The 17,785-nt window shown below is 36.9% G+C and overlaps 1 pseudogene across 1 annotated transcript; it reads right to left on the bottom strand.

Moving 5' to 3' along the window:
• Nucleotides 1-4,545: 4,545 nt before the first annotated feature.
• LOC149837014 (26S proteasome non-ATPase regulatory subunit 11 homolog pseudogene) lies at nucleotides 4,546-17,402 on the bottom strand (annotated as a pseudogene). The gene is made up of 2 exons (XR_016431883.1): nucleotides 17,324-17,402; nucleotides 4,546-5,969 (listed from the first exon to the last, which is right to left on the bottom strand). The product of XR_016431883.1 is annotated as a 26S proteasome non-ATPase regulatory subunit 11 homolog pseudogene (transcript).
• Nucleotides 17,403-17,785: the final 383 nt, after the last annotated feature.

Here is a 17,785-nt window from a genome sequence, read left to right as displayed (position 1 = left end):
TTAAAGCACATGTTTCAGTCAAATATGAACCGAAATCAAGGATGATATTTTATTTGACTTCTATTTCCCCATAACTTGTATGAGAGAAACACTATTGAAGATCTCAAGAAGGATTAGCTTAAACCACATCTATGTACTAGAGAAACCAGTGACTATCTAATACTTTGCTTTCTCAAAGTAGTCAGTTGTTGCCTATTTCAAGCACACCATGCATTGCAAAATGATCATGTTCAAAATTGATAAGCACTTAGAGTAGTACAGTGGATCCACTTTCTCTCAATAAGGCCTCAAGCAGTTAAAAACTCAAAAGATCCGTTAGTAAAACTCCAACTAAAAGAGACTATATACAAAACACAGTTTTGAGCTGATAAATGGGGGGCCTATAGAATTTCCTAAATTCAGATTAGATGAAGATGCCAGCCCTTATTCTCCTGCATGTCTAACAACCAATTTTTGCAACAATGAAACTGGAAAATCAGTCACCAGAAACCTACCATTTTTCTGGCTAAATCACCATGGTTTCTGAATTGGCATGTCAGCAGCTGATAGCTCACTGTACATGTCTGGTAGGGCCTTCCCAAATATGCTCCTTTGATGTGGCCGCTTGATCAGTATTAAACAAGCAGAAGGCAGCAATTTTATTTTATTTTTTTGTTAGAGATGTTAAATGTTGTAGGTTGGTTGAATCAGGTCAAATCAAGCCGATCCATTCCTAGCCTTTCATAGAGAGCCAAATTTCAATTGCGTGTCCTACATTCATGCAAACTCTAGCACCTAAAAAGCCTTCACCCATGCAAGATTGCATTAGCTTACCTAGTTAAAACAAGCTAAATGAAGAAATTAAATGTCGAATAAAATTTCCAAAAAGTTATCATAGATGAAACCTACCTTTGTTTGTAATGAATTTCCTTTCTCTTTTTCCTTTTCCTTTTCTGCCTGATCTTTGTTGTTCTTTGTTCCATTCACAGACCCATATGGAAAGATAAAGTGTACAATATACTGTCAATAGAAAAGCAAGATCTCTCCTAAAAAATCAAGATGAGATGTCCCGTTGGTGGCACACTTCAGTTTGGCACTTCAAAATGTTTTGATAAGACTTTTTTTTTGGCAGTTGAAATTACGTCTTTCATGGCTTAAATGTACTTGATGTTTGCACGACATACTGTTCAGCCAGGTTTGGAGGTTCACCCCTCGTCACTTTCTGGTGCTTTTCAAAAAGCATTTCCCTTGAGCATATATATATATATATATATATATATATATATATATATATATATATATATATATATATATATATATATATATATATATATATATATATACGTGTGTGTGTGTGTGTGTGTGAATGTCATGAAGAGGTTTGCAAATATATTTGTATATATATGTGAATGTAAGAGGTTCGCAAAGGTCAAGAATGCTTTAAAAAACTAGAGAATAAAAATTTTGGACATGAAGATTTTGGTAAATTGTGAGGCATTTTTTAAAACATGCCATTTTACAAAGACGGTGTGATCAATTTTCAAAGAATATATATATCAGGAAAATGTTCTTGTGAGTAGGGATGCACACTAGCTGAGTTCGAGCAGAGTCTGGGGCTGTTCGAACGCTGCTCGTTTCAAAATGTCCTAGTTCAAGCTCGACTGAAGCTTGGAGCCGAGCTTCAACGGCATTGTTCAGGCTCGGTATTGTGAGGCATTTTCGAAAACATGCTATTTTTCAAAGATGGTACGGTCAGTTTTCAAAGAATGTGTGTATGCGGAAAATGTTCTAGTGAATAAGGATGCACACGAGTCAAGCCTGGGCTGTTCTAACTCAGCTTGTTTCAAAATGCCCTTGTTCAAGCTCGGCTCGAGCTCGGAGCTGAGCTTCAATGGCATTGTTCAGGCTCGGCTTGGTTTCGAGCTCAAGCCAAGCCGAGCTTGACTGTTCGAACTCGGCTCGTTTCAAAATGCCCTTGTTCAATTTAGGCTGGAGCTCGGAGCCGAGCTTCAACGGCATTGTTCAAGCTCAGTATTGTGAGGCATTTTTTAAAACATGCTATTTTACAAAGATGGCATGCTCATTTTTCGAAGAATATATATATATATATATATATATATATATATGCAGAAAATGTTCTAGTTAGTGGGGACCCATTTTTGTTAGGCCCCTTATTAGTCCCCAAAAAATACATAGTTGCAGGTGATTTTTGCTTGGTCTAAACCGATCAATGTGTATCATAGTCTACTCAGTAGAGCACATGCATTAGATTAGATTAGGTATTTTTCATGCACACTTTTTAGAGAGAGGACAAATCAATGGCTCATACTGTGCTAAAACTTGACAATAAAATATTCTATTTTATTGCAAAATTGTTTTAATCCAAATCATTTTTGTTTCTTAGTAGATAAACAATATATATAGGAAAATATTGGCTACCCTCGAGTATACCATTCCCTCTAGTAGAAACTACCTGTTCACAGTTTCTTGTTCTTTTTTTTTGTAAATCAAGCCATGTGGTTTGCTTAATCAAAAATGTGCTTTAGATCATCCCGATGGTGTTTTCTTTTTTTTTTTGAAAGAAGGATCATCCGATGGTGTTGTATAAGCAGATTTTCTAAGGGCCACAAAATGCAACGGTCTACAATGCCTCAAATGTTCAATACTAAGAAAATCATGTTTTTATGATCAAACTACCCAATCCAAAGTGCATTTACTGGTAAATGAACCATGTTGGCCACATTCAGGGGATCTAAACTGATAGACGTGTTTATCATGGTGTACTCAGTAGAGAACATGCATTAGATTATGTATTTTTCATGTGCATATGTTTTTTATAGGGCTGAAAAAATCACTGGCTCATATTATCCCAGTTAACTAAAAGTGGTTGAATCAAACACAACACTGACCAGCTGAAAAAATACGACACCCAGATTATCATGAAAGACTGTCTAAATGATAAAGCTCATCCTAACTGTTTTCCATAGAAGCACCAAAGAAATAGTTCCAAGAAGCCACGATTAGATAGTTAGGGGTCGTTTGTTTCAGCCATGGGGAAGGTAAAGAGTTCCTGCAAGAGAGCTCACATTGCTCGACAAATGCCCATGTGCCCTTTCCTACAAGTGAGGGCTTTCCCAGTGAAACCTTTCGGTATGAAGTAGGCCCCGTGGGAAAATGTGGGTTTTCATGCAAATGCATGTTTGTTTCACATACCATGAGAGAAGCCCTTTTCCTGTGGGAAAACCTTGTTTCCTGTGAAACAAACAGGCCCTTTGGAGAAAACACTGTGTTCCCAAATTAACTGGAAAGAAACAAGCAACATTGTGAGCACACATGCAAGAGGAATTGGGAACATCATACCTCAAACAAGAATATGGGAACATCTGGGAATACAAAATCTGAGGACGTCCACCTTCACAATCAACGCATGACCACAATAGATTTCACAGTTGGGATGATTTATAAAACTCACCTTTTGAAGCACTACATGTTCTGATCATCCCCACTAAACTCCGGGCTACTCCGTTACAACACTTTAATGTTCATTAGGGATGGCAGTGGTCCGGGGCAGGGGCGAGGGACAGGTCTCCATCCCCGGCCCGTCTCAAAATTCCGCCCTCCATCCCTGCACGGGTTTTTATTTTAAACTCCATCCCCATTTCATGTCATCCATCCCTGGTCCAAACGGGACGAGGCGGGGCGGAGCCCCGTTTTCTGTTGGTCCACTGTCATTCCTAGAGAGTATTTTAGCATTTTACTAATGGGGATCAAGGATGGGGGCATGGGGTAAGGCAGGGCGGAGAAAAAACGTAAGTCCATACCCGCACGGTTTTTTATTTTAACCTCCATCCCCGTTTCATGTCCTCCATCCCCAGTCTAAACAGGGCGAGATGGGGACCCATTTTCCCCCAGTCCACTGCCATCCCTAATGGTCATTCATCATATGGTGGATCCACTGACACACACGAATAGCCTAGAAACAGAATCCCATAATATGGCACTAGTGAGCTCATCCTAAGCATCAGATTGATAATGGGCTGTAGCAAGAGTACAGAACTTCTAATGGGTTTGTCCTGACTCAACCATAACATAGCAAGACCTGTTCTGGGCCTGCCATGTGAATCTGGCAATTCCATTGCGTTTGATCAGTTTGGATTCCCATTATGGGCATTTTCTCAAATTGGTCTCCATATTGGATGCAGATTGAACTATCTCTGACAGGTTCAAAGACCTACATTGGTGGTTCAGCCATGACTCCTAAAACCAAGAACAGTAAGGAATGCCAAGAATAGTATTTTAATGCTTCAGTGCTTTACGCTTCTACATGAACTAAGAATGCCATCTAGAGAAACACAAATCCCATGAAACCATACCAATTTTGTTTTTACCACCGACCAACTACTGAGCTCGGTGTTAGCAGTAGCACAAAGATAGATTAATGATAAAATCAGTTGAGACAAGAAAAGGAAATAAATCTATGTAAATGAAAATGAAGATATCCAATAATTATCCAAGTGCTGAGCTCGGTGTTAGCAGTAGCACAAAGCTAGATTAAAGATAAAATCATTTGAGACAAGAAAAGGAAATAAATCTTGTAAATGAAAATGAAGATATCCAATATTATCAGCAAAGTCAAAACCTTCAAAAATGTCCTGAATAAACGTTAATGTAGAAACCAAGCATGATTAATCACAAAACCATAGTTAAAAGCAGCTTGACTTAAGCCATTATCCTAGCAGATCTTAAGTAGAGGCTGTCTACAACCTTGCTAATGTTTGAGATGGTTTCTAGTGTTGCAGGAAAGATCGCATCAGACTTTGGAACCTCGAAAATGATCAGGCATCCAGCACCTTGGTCAAGTGTTCCAGCAAACTTCTTGTCGAGGATCATCTGCGAGAGTTTATTCTCCACATGAACTACAGGCAGCCCAATCAGTTCTGCTATGTGATCAATCTCAACCCTAGAGAATGGCTCAATCAACCTACAGAGGTTCTGCTCCAGAAGAGTATCATACAACGAAGAAAGGTGCCTGTGAACGATAGGGTCCTCCTCCAATTGTGCCTTGTAGTCGTTTAAAGCAGCTTCAAAGTGCTTAAGAGAGCGCTTTGCATGGGCGTCAGCAACAGCTTTCATTGCATCCAACTCAACACCAACATAGTGCAAACCTGCCTTGGATGAGATTATACTGGCAACATCATCAGCCTGGTTAACCATGATCTTGCATAAAAGCATATATTTAAGGCTGAAAACTGCACGTGGATCCTCCAGAGCATTGAATGCTTCAAACGCTTCAAAGAAGTAACTGTATGCTGTCTTGTAATCCTTCTCTTCTGCATGGAGGATGCCACTTTGTAAATCGATAGTACCCTGTTGGGCAGGTGGCACATAGATTGCATTTGCAGCAGTTCTAGCAGCAGTCAATGCTGCTTTTGCCTTTGGCAGATTCTTCAGAGAGAAATGGAGCTTGCTTTCCAAAAGGTCAATGTCTACAAGCAACAATTTGTCATCTAACCTACGGACTTCCTTCACAAGACCAGAGAGGAGAGTCAGTGCTTCAGTATATTCCTTGTTCTCCATCAGTAGAGCTGCAAGCCTGGCCTCAACACGCTGCCTAAGGAACGTACGTTTCTCTGCACGGGTCCATTCCACCATTTCTCTGCACAAAGATATCTGCATTTCAGAGGTTCCAGGGATTTTTGCAACCGCATCAATGATTCCCCTGACAATTTTTGCAGTCTTTGCTTTGGGGATTACAGCAAAGAAGGGCCTTAATTGCGTCAGAAGGCTTCTCAGCTCTTCTGCTCTCTTTTCTTGTTGGAGAAGATCTGAAAGATTTGTGATAGCTTGTTCCTTGATGCGCAAGGCTTCTGCAGAGGAAGAGGGATTAGCAAGGATACGATAGAGGATTGCAATAGACTCTGATGGGTCTTTTGCTTCTAAAGCCTCTGCAATGGAATCTGTGGTTGCAGGGAGATAAGACATGACTAACACTGCAACAATGAAAACAAAAATTGGTAGATTAATAGATGCATTGAAATATGGGCAGCCAGAAAGCAAAGCTTTAGAGTTTCTTGATAACAAAAATACTGAACGATATAATATAAAATGAAATATAAGACGACGATGTATGATCTGAAAGATAAAGGTCAACATTAAACTGAACAGTGATTCAATATGGACACACTACTTAAGCCATTGCCTTGATGCCATGGTCTCACTGCAACACATGGACTATCTTCAGGCTGGGAGTGCATGCATTAATCTAAAGAATGAGTAGGATCTCAATCCAACTTGTTGCAGCCCAGCATCAAATGAACGATGTATGATCTGAAAGATAAAGGTCAACAGTAAACTGAACAGTTATTCAATATGACACTACTTGAGCCATTGCCTGATGCCATGGTCTCACTGCAATACATGGACCATCTTCGGGCTGGGAGGGCATGCATTAATCTAAAGAATGAGTAGGATCTCAATCCAACTTGTTGCAGGTCAGCATCAAGCATGGGTGATATGCTCAAGTGGTTCAACTAACATCTCAGAATGTTGGGCATTCAATTCTTGGGGCAGGTTATTGTGATGTGATTGGGTCTGGATCAGATATCCAGATCCAATATATTTAAGCCTGGGTAGATTTGTATATTCTCATGTGTATTTAATTATTCTTTTATGATTCCTTTATTACCCCTATCAGTTATGTTTTCCTTTTTGTATTCATGGGGGTAATATTGTAACATCACTTAATGATTGATATAAAATAGAAGCCCTGCACATTCCCACCTTGGGAAACGGGTATTCAGGAAACTGTCCACCCTCTATTCTCTTCTTCCTCTTCTCTGCAGCATCTCTGAAATAACAGCAAGATGGGAACATGCTACAAAATAAATAGGAGGGTGGAAATCAAGGACATCAGTAGGGCTCAATCGAGTGGGACTAGTAGTTCCACCAACATTACCATGGGCAAGAACATGTTCGCAGCACTTACCGGGCTGAATCTGAAACAAAAAGAGCAAGGGATATGGTATATTGATTCTGATGCAGCAAATCATATCAGTGGTGATGTGGGTAAGTTTTCTGAATTGATTCCTTATCATGGTAAAAGCAATGTTATAACTGGTGATGGAACTCGACATCCCATATCACATATTGGTCAAATTTTCATTCCCATGTTCAAATCTAAGTCTCTTTCCTTGTCTAATGTCTTTTATGTTTCCCAAATCAAGAAAAACTTTGTTTTCAAACTTGTGGATGATACTAATTTTATCATCGCATTTACCCTTAATTTTGTTTATGTGAAGGATATTTTCACGAAGAAGACATTCGTTGAAGGAAAAGATGTGAAAATATATATTCTTAAGGAGAGTCGTGTGAAGCCTGTCAACCCAAAATTGAACGTGCTATCAAGGTTGGAGTTGTTGTCATTTATTTTTTTATGTTTCCAGTGTTCACGAGTCTAATAAGCCTAGCCTGGAAAATGGCATAATCGTTTAGCTCAATGCAGTAGGTTCTTTGTTGATAAACATGTTTCTAGTTGTTTGATTCCTGAGTCTAGTCTAGGTAGGATGTGTGAAGGTTCTTTATGTTCTAGATGCCAAGTGTGCAAGAGTAGTGTATTGCCTTTTTTCTTAATTTGGCAATTACATTTCAAGACCATTTAAAATTATTTATTATGATGTTTGAGGTTCAGCACCCAAGAATTCATTGTCTCAAAGCAAATATTATGTTATCTTTGTTGATGATCTTACTCATTATTCAAGAATTTGTTTTATGAAAACCAAGTTTGAAGTTTTTGTTATATTTTGCCGGCTTCATGCCTTTGTAAAGAATCAATTTTCACTTTCCTATTGTTAATTTCCAATGTGATGCGGGTGGAGAGTTCTATTCGAATGAAGCAAAAATTCATTAATCGCAAAATATTTTGCCCATATACACCTTAACAAAATGGCATTACAGAAATAAAGTATCACCATATTGTAGAGAGTGGTTTAGCTATGATTGATGCGAGTGATATGCCTTTATTCTTGTGGACAATAGCTTTTCATTCTGCAGTATTTGTGATAAACAAGTTGCCAATGAAAGGTCTGCAAAATAGATCATTCTTTATGTTGTATAGAAAACATCCGGATTACGAAGTGTTGAAGGCATGGGGTTGCATGTGTTATGTTGAGAACCAAATTTGACCAAAGGGCTCATGTGTGTAGATTCATTGGATATGCAAATGATTATAAAAGTTATCGTGGTTATGATCCTTCAGAAAAGTGTATTTGAATATCGCAGAATGTTGTGTTTGATGAGCTACTTTTTTAAAATGTGGCCAATGATAAAAATCAACTATCAGTGGGTAAAGAAGTTATACAAACATAATCATATCAGCCATGGTTTAATGCAGAATTATTTTTGTACCCTGATTCTAGAGAGCTCTCACGAAAACGAAAGGACAACAGGAAGCTACCTAAAATAAATATAGAACAGATGCAGCCACGTACAAAGAATGTAGAGCAAGGCAATGTAAATCAAGAAGTTTTAAATTAGCCCCCATTCGAATTTCAAAGGTACAAAGGTGCAGTGTACAGTAGAAGATCCAAGACTACCAATACAAGACAAGCAAACCAAGAGATTCAGCATGTAGAATAAAACATTATTGAACCAAGAAGGTCAGGAAGGATCCAACACCCGATAGAGAGATGGTAAGTTATGACAGCTTTTCTATAGATTATCAATTGTTCTTAACTGAGATTATTAAACATGATGAGCCCATGTCGTATAATCAAGCTGCCAAAAATAAAAGATGGGTGGAGGCTATGAATGAAGAAATGAAGGCCCTTCATGAGTGTCAAATGTGGGCAGTCGTATCAAGGCCTAATGTGAAGAATGTAGTTGGTTCAAAGTGGGTTTATAATATAAAGTATAAGGAGTATGGCCTGAATTATGATGATATTCAACCTTGTTGTCAAAATGTGTATTATAAGATTGATTGTCTCTTGTTGTTGACTATAGTTAGCCTTAAAATCAATTGGATGCGAAAAATGTGTTTCTACATGGTAGCCTAAAAGAAGTACATATGGATCAGCCCGCGGGGTACAATATTGAAGACCCAGGGACACGTCTATAGATTGAGGAGGAGGGCGATATATGGTTTGAAGCCTCCAGATTTTGGTTTGAGATTTTTTTTTTAGAAATCCAGACTTATGGTTTCCAATGATCTTCTCTTGATCACTCTCTTTTCATGTACAAAAACAAAAGAAAGGATGATGTTATTGCTTATTTATGCTGATGACTTAATTGTGACATGGAATTTAGAAAAGCATATTAAAGAAATCAAGATTGTTTTTGCCATGAAGTTGCAAATGAAGGATCTCGAGAACTTGAAGTATTTCTTGAGGGTAGAAGTAGATAGGTCTCAAAATGATGACTTTGTCCTGACACAGCATAAGTATACTATGGATCTGGTTGTTAAAACCGGTATGAAAGATTGTAAGCTTATCTTCACACCAAGTCCAATAGACCAAAGGTTAAGTGGTACAAAAGGAGAGTTGTATAGTGATCCAACTGAATACAAAAGTATAGTAGGTATGCTTTAATACCTCACTTTTACTAGACCAGATATAGTATACATTGTGAACCAAGTGTCTAAATTCATGCATGAACCAAGAGTCAATCATATAGAGGCCGCAAAGAGGATATTAAGGTACTTGGTGAGTCAACTCATGACTCGGCCGAGTTGTGCCTCGTATCGATGCCTAACCGAGTCAGAAAAATAGTAGGCCTCAATTAGGTCTAGAATCAGCAGAGTCCATATTCTGACTCATCCGAGCTATTTGAAACTCGAGCGAGTTGAGCGAGTTTTTTTTAGACTCAGCCGAGTCAGCAAAATGCCTTTTACCTTTTGTTTTCAGCAACAAATTTATGCATTTTTTTCAATATGTTTAGGCATCGCCCGTACACCCAATTAGACATACATTCTTTAATGACCACTTATTTCTTTGAATACAGTTCACACTTTTTTAGAAAGTTTGATTTTCTAATTAAGTGTAATTAAGTCCATCTCATCTTAAAACGTTAGGCACTATCCCTTAGGCCCAATTAAGGATAACTTTTAACCTTTGTTAATGACTTCACTTTTGTGGATGCAAGTAGTTGACAATTTTTTAGGCAGTTTTTCTTTTTAATTGTTGTTTTGAATAAACTTAGGCACCGTCCCATACCCAATTAAGCATGCTTCGTTTAATTGTTTCTTAAATATCCACCACTCCATTTGCCAATCACAATCCTCAACTTTAACTCGTTTTTGTTTTTCCAATCATGATTTTTTTCTCTTTTTCTTTATCTTATTTTTTACCTATAAATATAGGTTACTCTTTTTCTATAAGTGAAAAAAAATCAAAACTTTGAAATTACATATGTTTGTCATATATATATATATATATATATAAGAAATCTGTATTTAAAATTAATATACTCAATTTTTATATTTACAATATATGTGTTTATATAAATCATATATATATACACACACATAGACACTTCTATAATTTTATAAAGTTATATTATTATTATATAATTTTTTTTAGAGGATTGTTAAACACACTTATATGTTAATTTTAGTAATAATAATACATAGATTTTTGTATTATAAATTGCATATTTATAATTTACTTTTAATAAATTATATACAAATCATGACTTGTCTGAGTCACCAAGTTGGATGTGGCCGATTTGATACCGAGTTCCAAGAATGCCAACCATGAGATCACAAGGAGAGGATATGTTAATGTTAATGGCATATTCTTTTCCTGATTGGGAAAGAGATCCCGTTAAGAGAAGATCTATTTTTGGCTATTGTGTTTACATTAATGAAAATTTGATATCTTGGATTAGTCAAAAACGAGTTGTTGATGGGTCAAGTACAGATGCAGAATACAGGGCTATGGCAGCAGTTACATTGGAATTGAGTTGGATAAGAAATCTTTTGACTGAGCTGGGAGAAAAAGTACCAAGGTCGATAATATTTTATGACAATCAAAGTGTTATTTGAATATCATTAAATCCAATTCAGCATGGTAGAACCAAGCACATTGAGATTGATCAGCATTTCATCAGGCAAAAATTTGATGGAGAATTAGAAGAAAAATTTGTGGGAACGGAGAATCAAATAGTTGATTTGTTCATGAAAGGCCTTACAACGCAAAGATTTTGGTATCTTAAGAACAAGTTGTCATTAGTGAAAACCATGTACAACTTAAGGGAGGCTATTGTGACATGATTGGGTCTGGCTCTGGATCAGATCCAATATATTTAAGCCTGGGTCAATTTGTATACTCTCATGTGTAATTAATTATTCTTTTATGATTCATTTATTACCCCTATCAGTTATGTTTTCCTTTTTGTATTCATGGGGGTAATGTTGCAACATCACTTAATGATTGATATAAAATAGAAGGAAGACCCACATGTTCCCACATTGGGAAACAAGTATTCAAGACACTGTCTTTTCTTCCTCTTCTCTGCAGCATCTCTAAAATAACAGCAAGATACAAAAAACTATTACAGGCCTGGGATATGCAAATGGAGAGATGGCTAGTCCCAAGTCAGGTTGTCTGACAATTTGACTCTGCTCGTTAGGGCACTGCCCTAACTTTATCACAACTTTAAGAGTCATGGTTATCAAAAGATAAGGTGGAACAAGAAAAGATTCACCATTTATATGGTGGCTTTGCTATAATTTGGCCAAGCCTTTACCCTTTGCCTAAAAGAAGCTTCAGACAGAATTGGAATGCCTGGAATCATTTTTTAAGCACTATGTCACACGGACTCTTCTAACAGGGCACCGCACCCATGTCGCACCCACACCCAGGCAGGTGCGACACTTGGACACAGCTTCCTTTGTGTTAGGTGAAGTCCACCACACTAAGGTCCATTTCTATCCAAAAGTAGATTCAGTTAACCCTAATCAAGTCCATTTTCATCTATATTATATATATAAATACATAAATGCACACGCATACATGTAGTGTTAACTTAAAACTGTTAAAAATTATATATATATATATATACCCTCCCCCACATCCCCCCCCACACACACACACACCCAAGTTGTTTTAAAGTGCCGCATCGCCGCATCCGCATCTATGTGACATAGGTTAAGCATGACTTACAAAACCATTTAAGATAACAATCCCATAATCATACAAAATCAGATCAGTGGGTTAATCACATCTATTCTTCAATAGACCATAATTCAAGATGCTACATTCTGGTCCTTGAAATAGGTCATTGCTGATTCACTAGAGTCCAAAATCAATTGCTTTTTGTGTAAAAATCAAATAAAAACACAATTTTCTTTGAAATCTTGAGTGGTTGTGTTATTTTTTTTGGATTTAATATTTCTTGAAAATAAAAAATTTTAAACACTGCCAAATGTGAAATCATCCACAACGATTGAGATTTGTGGATGATTTTAAGTTTTAACAGATTATGAAGGTGATGACCAATTGTGAACTCCAAGTTCATGAAAGGGACATTTTTGGGAGTTTTTTCAAAAGTGTTATTGTAAGGGTATTTCAGAATTTCAGAAAAGGAGGATATATATGTCATCAATAATTTTTTAAAAGGGTACTTTTGGTATCAGCTTTTTAAAAGACCCCTTGGGGTTTTAATTTTTAATGTAAAGGGTACTTTGGCTATTTACTCTCGATAGAAAGGGGGGTCTCGGTGGCTGCCTTGCAACAGGGGAACAAAGAAAGAAGGAAGGAAGGAAGGAAGGAAGGAACAGAAGAAGGGAAGGAAAGAAAGAAGGGAAGGAAAGAAGGTCAAATTGGTATAGCCCTTTACATGTTGCAGCAGCTTATTTGAATCTTCCTTTCTTTTGGGATAAGAAGGTCAAATTGGATAGAGAAGTTAGAAAAGGACTTGACATTGGTACCGGTAGAATGGCTCCTAAAGAAGAACAAAAAGAGATGGCATTAGAGTTGATGAAGTACCGTGCTAGGAATTCTGAATTGTTCAAAGAAGAGTTGGCTATAGATCTCATCTACTCAGCGCATCCAAGTAAGTTTTTCTCATTGTTTTTATGTACAATTTCATTTGAAAATATATTATTTATCAAATATTCAATGTAAGGACATGGAATTAACAAACAGAATGTTTCAACTTTTTAACTTTTTAAGCTGTGGGGTGGGAAATGTTTGGTAGATGTTTACCTAAATTACAAAACTTAGCAATGAAAATTTTGGGACAACCATGCAGTGCTTCGGCTTGTGAGTGAAATTGAAGTGCATTTAAGGCAATCAATACAAAGAAGAGAAATCAGCTTTTACCCAAAAGATTGAGTGACTTTATATTTTTACACATGAACACACTTATGAAGAACAAGGTTCAAGAGATAGAAAAGTTCAATGCAAGTGCAATTGATAATGACAAGATAAATTTTGATGAAGTACGTGTAGAAGGTGGAGCAATCTATGAAAGTGAAGATGAAGATGATGCACGGAGACGATCAAACAATGAAGATGGCTCGGACTCGGACTCGGACTCTTATGATGATGATAATTTTAATGATGCTTGATCATATCTTTCTTTTTTCATTTTATGTTGGAAATTATGATGATGTTAAGATTTAAGAGCTTTGCAAGACTTTATAAATTTGGAAGTCTAATTTTACTATCTAGTCTAGTGCAATGCTTAGATCAATAATTTCCTGTATATTTAGGTTGTTTGTCATGTTGTTTATGTCATATTGAGGCTCCTTTGCTCTAAATCTGTTTATTTTTGAACTTTTTTATTTTATTTTTTTAATCCCGAGATTTATTGAAAAACCTATAATATCCCGATATTATACCTCATCGAGATATAGCTGATATCGATATTTGTGACTATGTTAACAACTAATCAACTATGAACAACCAAACACGAAGAATGTTGCAAGAAACTTCCCACCACAGATAGAACCAACAGTGGATAAAAGAATGTAATCAAACAATATTAGCTAAAGGCATAAAGCATCGTGCAAGACACATAAGAGAGAATGCAAAAGACAAATGAGAGAGAGAGAGCTGACTGCTTGCCACAGTACAGGTCAGGCTAAGTTTGAAAACGAGTCCTGAAGCTTGAATTTCCGTCATTTTGTTTAGGCCTAGATTGCAATTTGTTGTTTTGGGTTTTATGTTCTAGCATCTAGAAAGTTAAAAGGTCATCCTGGCCTGATGCCTTCTTTTGTTACCCAATCACAAGCCCAACCAGCCCAATCTGGATAAATGCAATCTTCTAGATTGTTCTTTTTTCTTTTAAGCAGAAGTTTCAGGAGTTCAAAAAGATATTGTAATATGTTACAACTTAGAAAGAAGAAAATAAATAGAGGGTTTCAAAATGATTAGGCAACAAGACAATTTACATCTTGCTTAAAAATATGTGCAAGCACCCATGCCCGCGCAAGAGAGAGAGAGAGAGAGAGAGAGAGAGAGAGAGAGAGAGAGAGAGAGGTGCTAGGTTGGGGCCCTAGGCTAACATTGGTACCAATATTGAACCCTACAACTTTTCACTCACATACAGATGTCATTAAAGGTACACCTTATCAACCAGGAAGGAGATCCTAAGTGACACCTAAAATGGCATCAAACTTAAGCATATGACATCATGTGTTCTAAGGCCTATAACAGCCCCTTCTAACCTTTCTTCCTAAGAATGTTTTAAGAGTGTCCATGTAGACAAGCTATTTGACTATTGCATATCTGTAAAAAGAAACAACTTCACAGACTACCAATCAAGAGCATCCTTAGAACATGGATTAACAGCATTTTAGATGCTTGCTCATATTATACTTTCATGATTTTGTGGTACTCTACTTTCATATTATACTAAGCTACATGATTTCATGCAACAACCAATTGAATCACTTACAGAATTCTCATGCCCATGGAATGAACCTCTGCACTACCAAAATTGTAGGATTAGTTACCAAAATAATCTATGAGATATGCTCTAAATCTTGGTTTAAATTGAACAAAAATTCAGTCCTATACTTTTGTCTAATTTTGGGAGGGAACTTGGCCAAGTTTCAATATTAATCTAGTCCCACCATTTTTCATATAAGCTTGGTTCTGGATTCAAATTCAAGTCTAGCATATTACTCATGCATGGATCCAGTTTCAGATTAAAGTCTAAACCACAAACTAAGTTCAAAATAGTTCATCTTTTGCCTAACATATTGTATTGAAATTAATTCATAAAAGAATACATGCTTTGACCAAAGCTGAAGTCAATTGTATCCATTACTAGATTAAATTTGGATCAAAAACTCAAATCTCAATAAAATCTGCCCAGTAAAACCTGCACACACGACCATGGTTGGAAATCAGGAAAATCAGCTGGCAATTCCACCAAGCAATCTCATATCGGTCTCTTATTGATCCAAAATACTATAAATTTGGTCTTGTAATAAAATGGAATTAATTTATTTATATATGTGTATGTGTGCATACCACAATCATTTGTATGTACAAAGTACAAACAACTCAGCAAATCCTTTTTTATTTTTTTTAGTAGATCTGATGCCATGGATGTGATACATGCTCTGTTTAGTGGAGATCATCTTTTGGATCTCCGGTGTGCAACACTGGAGTAGATTTTTCAGGTAATGAAAAATCAATGGCCATGAATGCATCAAATTTTTTTGACTGAAAAAACACAATTCAAGGGCCAATTCCTGCTAAATGGAGGATGTTGAACACATCTATGACATAAGATTGAGTCAAAACAGTGTGCATCATCAGATCCCAACTAGACTGTACATACAAACAATTGTAGCAAATAATAATATTTTGTCATGGTGTCATTATGTAATATGGAGTAGAAACACCATATTGTCAAATTCTTTAAAAATAAATTAGCAGATCAGACTCCAGTCCACAGATGTGATCTACAGGGTTTGTTTACTAGGAAAGGGGTTTTGGATAATGTGATTGCAACATGTAAGCAGGTCTTTCTGATGGCTTGATGAATCAAAAGCTCATAACGTGCAAAAAATTCACAACTAAAAAAGAAAATGTGTTTTTACATTGAGAAAACACAACTCAAGGTGCAATCCCTAGCAAACAAACCCATGCTAAACGCATCCATGAGGTCATATTGAGTTGAACAGCTTGCACCCATGATTTTCGGCCAGATTAGATGGTAATGACAGCTAGATTGGACAGCCATGGCACCAAGACCGAATATAAGTTTATGAAACACAAACAAGTGACCAGGTTGACCCACCTGAATCCTGAGTGAAGACCAGACAGGTCAAGTCCTGAGCCTTTGGGTTGTTAAACAATGGCTGAAATTACTAAAAGATACCCAGCGACTAAATGTGTGCATCTGTATCAACAACTTTTTACAGAAACACTTATAAAAAGCTTGTATCATACAAACATCCACATGCATTTTCATCATTCAACCCCAACCATTATCAGCATGAGTTGTGTCTGACACTAAATATGAAATCAATTATTGTGCAGAAAGCATAAAAAAGAAAAAAAATCAAACTTTGTCGCAAAATGCTCGATGAAGAGAATACTGAAGCAGGAATATGCAAATAAACAAGATCGTAATTTTAGATACAGAGATGTGCAGAAAGTGGAAACCGCCTGAAAGGTAATGGGAGACAGAAAATGATGTACACAAGATTCTTCCAAACAAAGAAAAAGCAAATACAAGCTCATCGCTCAGTGTCAACCACTTGCATAACATACAGAGGATGAAAGAAATAAGAATTTCACAGACATTCAAATGCAATAATTTCTCCGCAGGCAAAGTCAGAGAACCTCAACGTGATGATCAACTCACAAATTGGAATACCACTCAACCAAAATCTGTTAAGTACACCACAAAAAATATGCCAAAAATAACTCTTGTTTTATACAACAACAATCTTCATTACTCATACGCGAAAGATTCAATTTATCTGAATACATATGCACCTTATTCACTAGAAGAAACGCCACCCTTTTAACAGAAATAGATATCCCTTCTTCAACACAATTAACACCCCCAAGGCCAAAACAAACACTAGCACACAATTTGGGGCAAACCGTCTTGGGTTAAAGATAAAGAAGAAAGCATCCCATCGTTATAAAAAAATACAATGGTAGTCAATAATTACTCTATCAAAGGAAATTAGGGATCCAAGGTATAAGGACAATAAAAAATAGCAGATAGCCAAAAGGAATTTCATGCCCTAATTCCTCGAAACCAAAAGGAAAAACAAAGAACACAGTACACACTCCATCCTCCATGAGCAACAACCAATTATAGCAGAGAATCAAATAAAATCAGTAGAAAAAAGAATAAAAATAATCGAATCCCTTACCGTAGAGAGATTATTCCCTCGTCTAAACGTTCACCAGAGAGAGAGAGAGAGAGAGAATCCCACGACTGAAGGCAAGAGTGTAAAAAGAGGAAACGGATTGGGTTAAATACTGATCCGGACATCGCACCAGAAGAAAATATCAATTTGGATCCGAATCCGAAAGCCGATCATCCAGACACCGATAATTCATATTTAGATTTATTTATTCAAGACCCATATCCCAGAATAACTTGTTGGATTCAGATCTGAGGTGGGATGATCCATCTGTACCCTTAGACAGCAACGATTGGGACATAGTCCTAGTTCTCGAGATGGGTTTGGAGCACGCCTGATCCCCAACCAGACGTTGATTTTGCATGACCGGGTCTGATACTGACTAAATAGTTCCAGGGTTTGGACCTACTAAGCTAGGTCCAAATAGCTAATTATTTGGTGAGGCCCATGAATTTTAGTATATGCACC

The sequence above is a fragment of the Nuphar pumila genome, chromosome 5 (genome assembly GCF_984573655.1).
Source record: "Nuphar pumila chromosome 5, dmNupPumi1.hap1.1, whole genome shotgun sequence".
Lineage (NCBI taxonomy): Eukaryota > Viridiplantae > Streptophyta > Magnoliopsida > Nymphaeales > Nymphaeaceae > Nuphar > Nuphar pumila.
The sequence above is the reverse complement of the archived record's forward strand: the minus strand, read 5'-3'. Positions and strand labels throughout refer to the sequence as shown.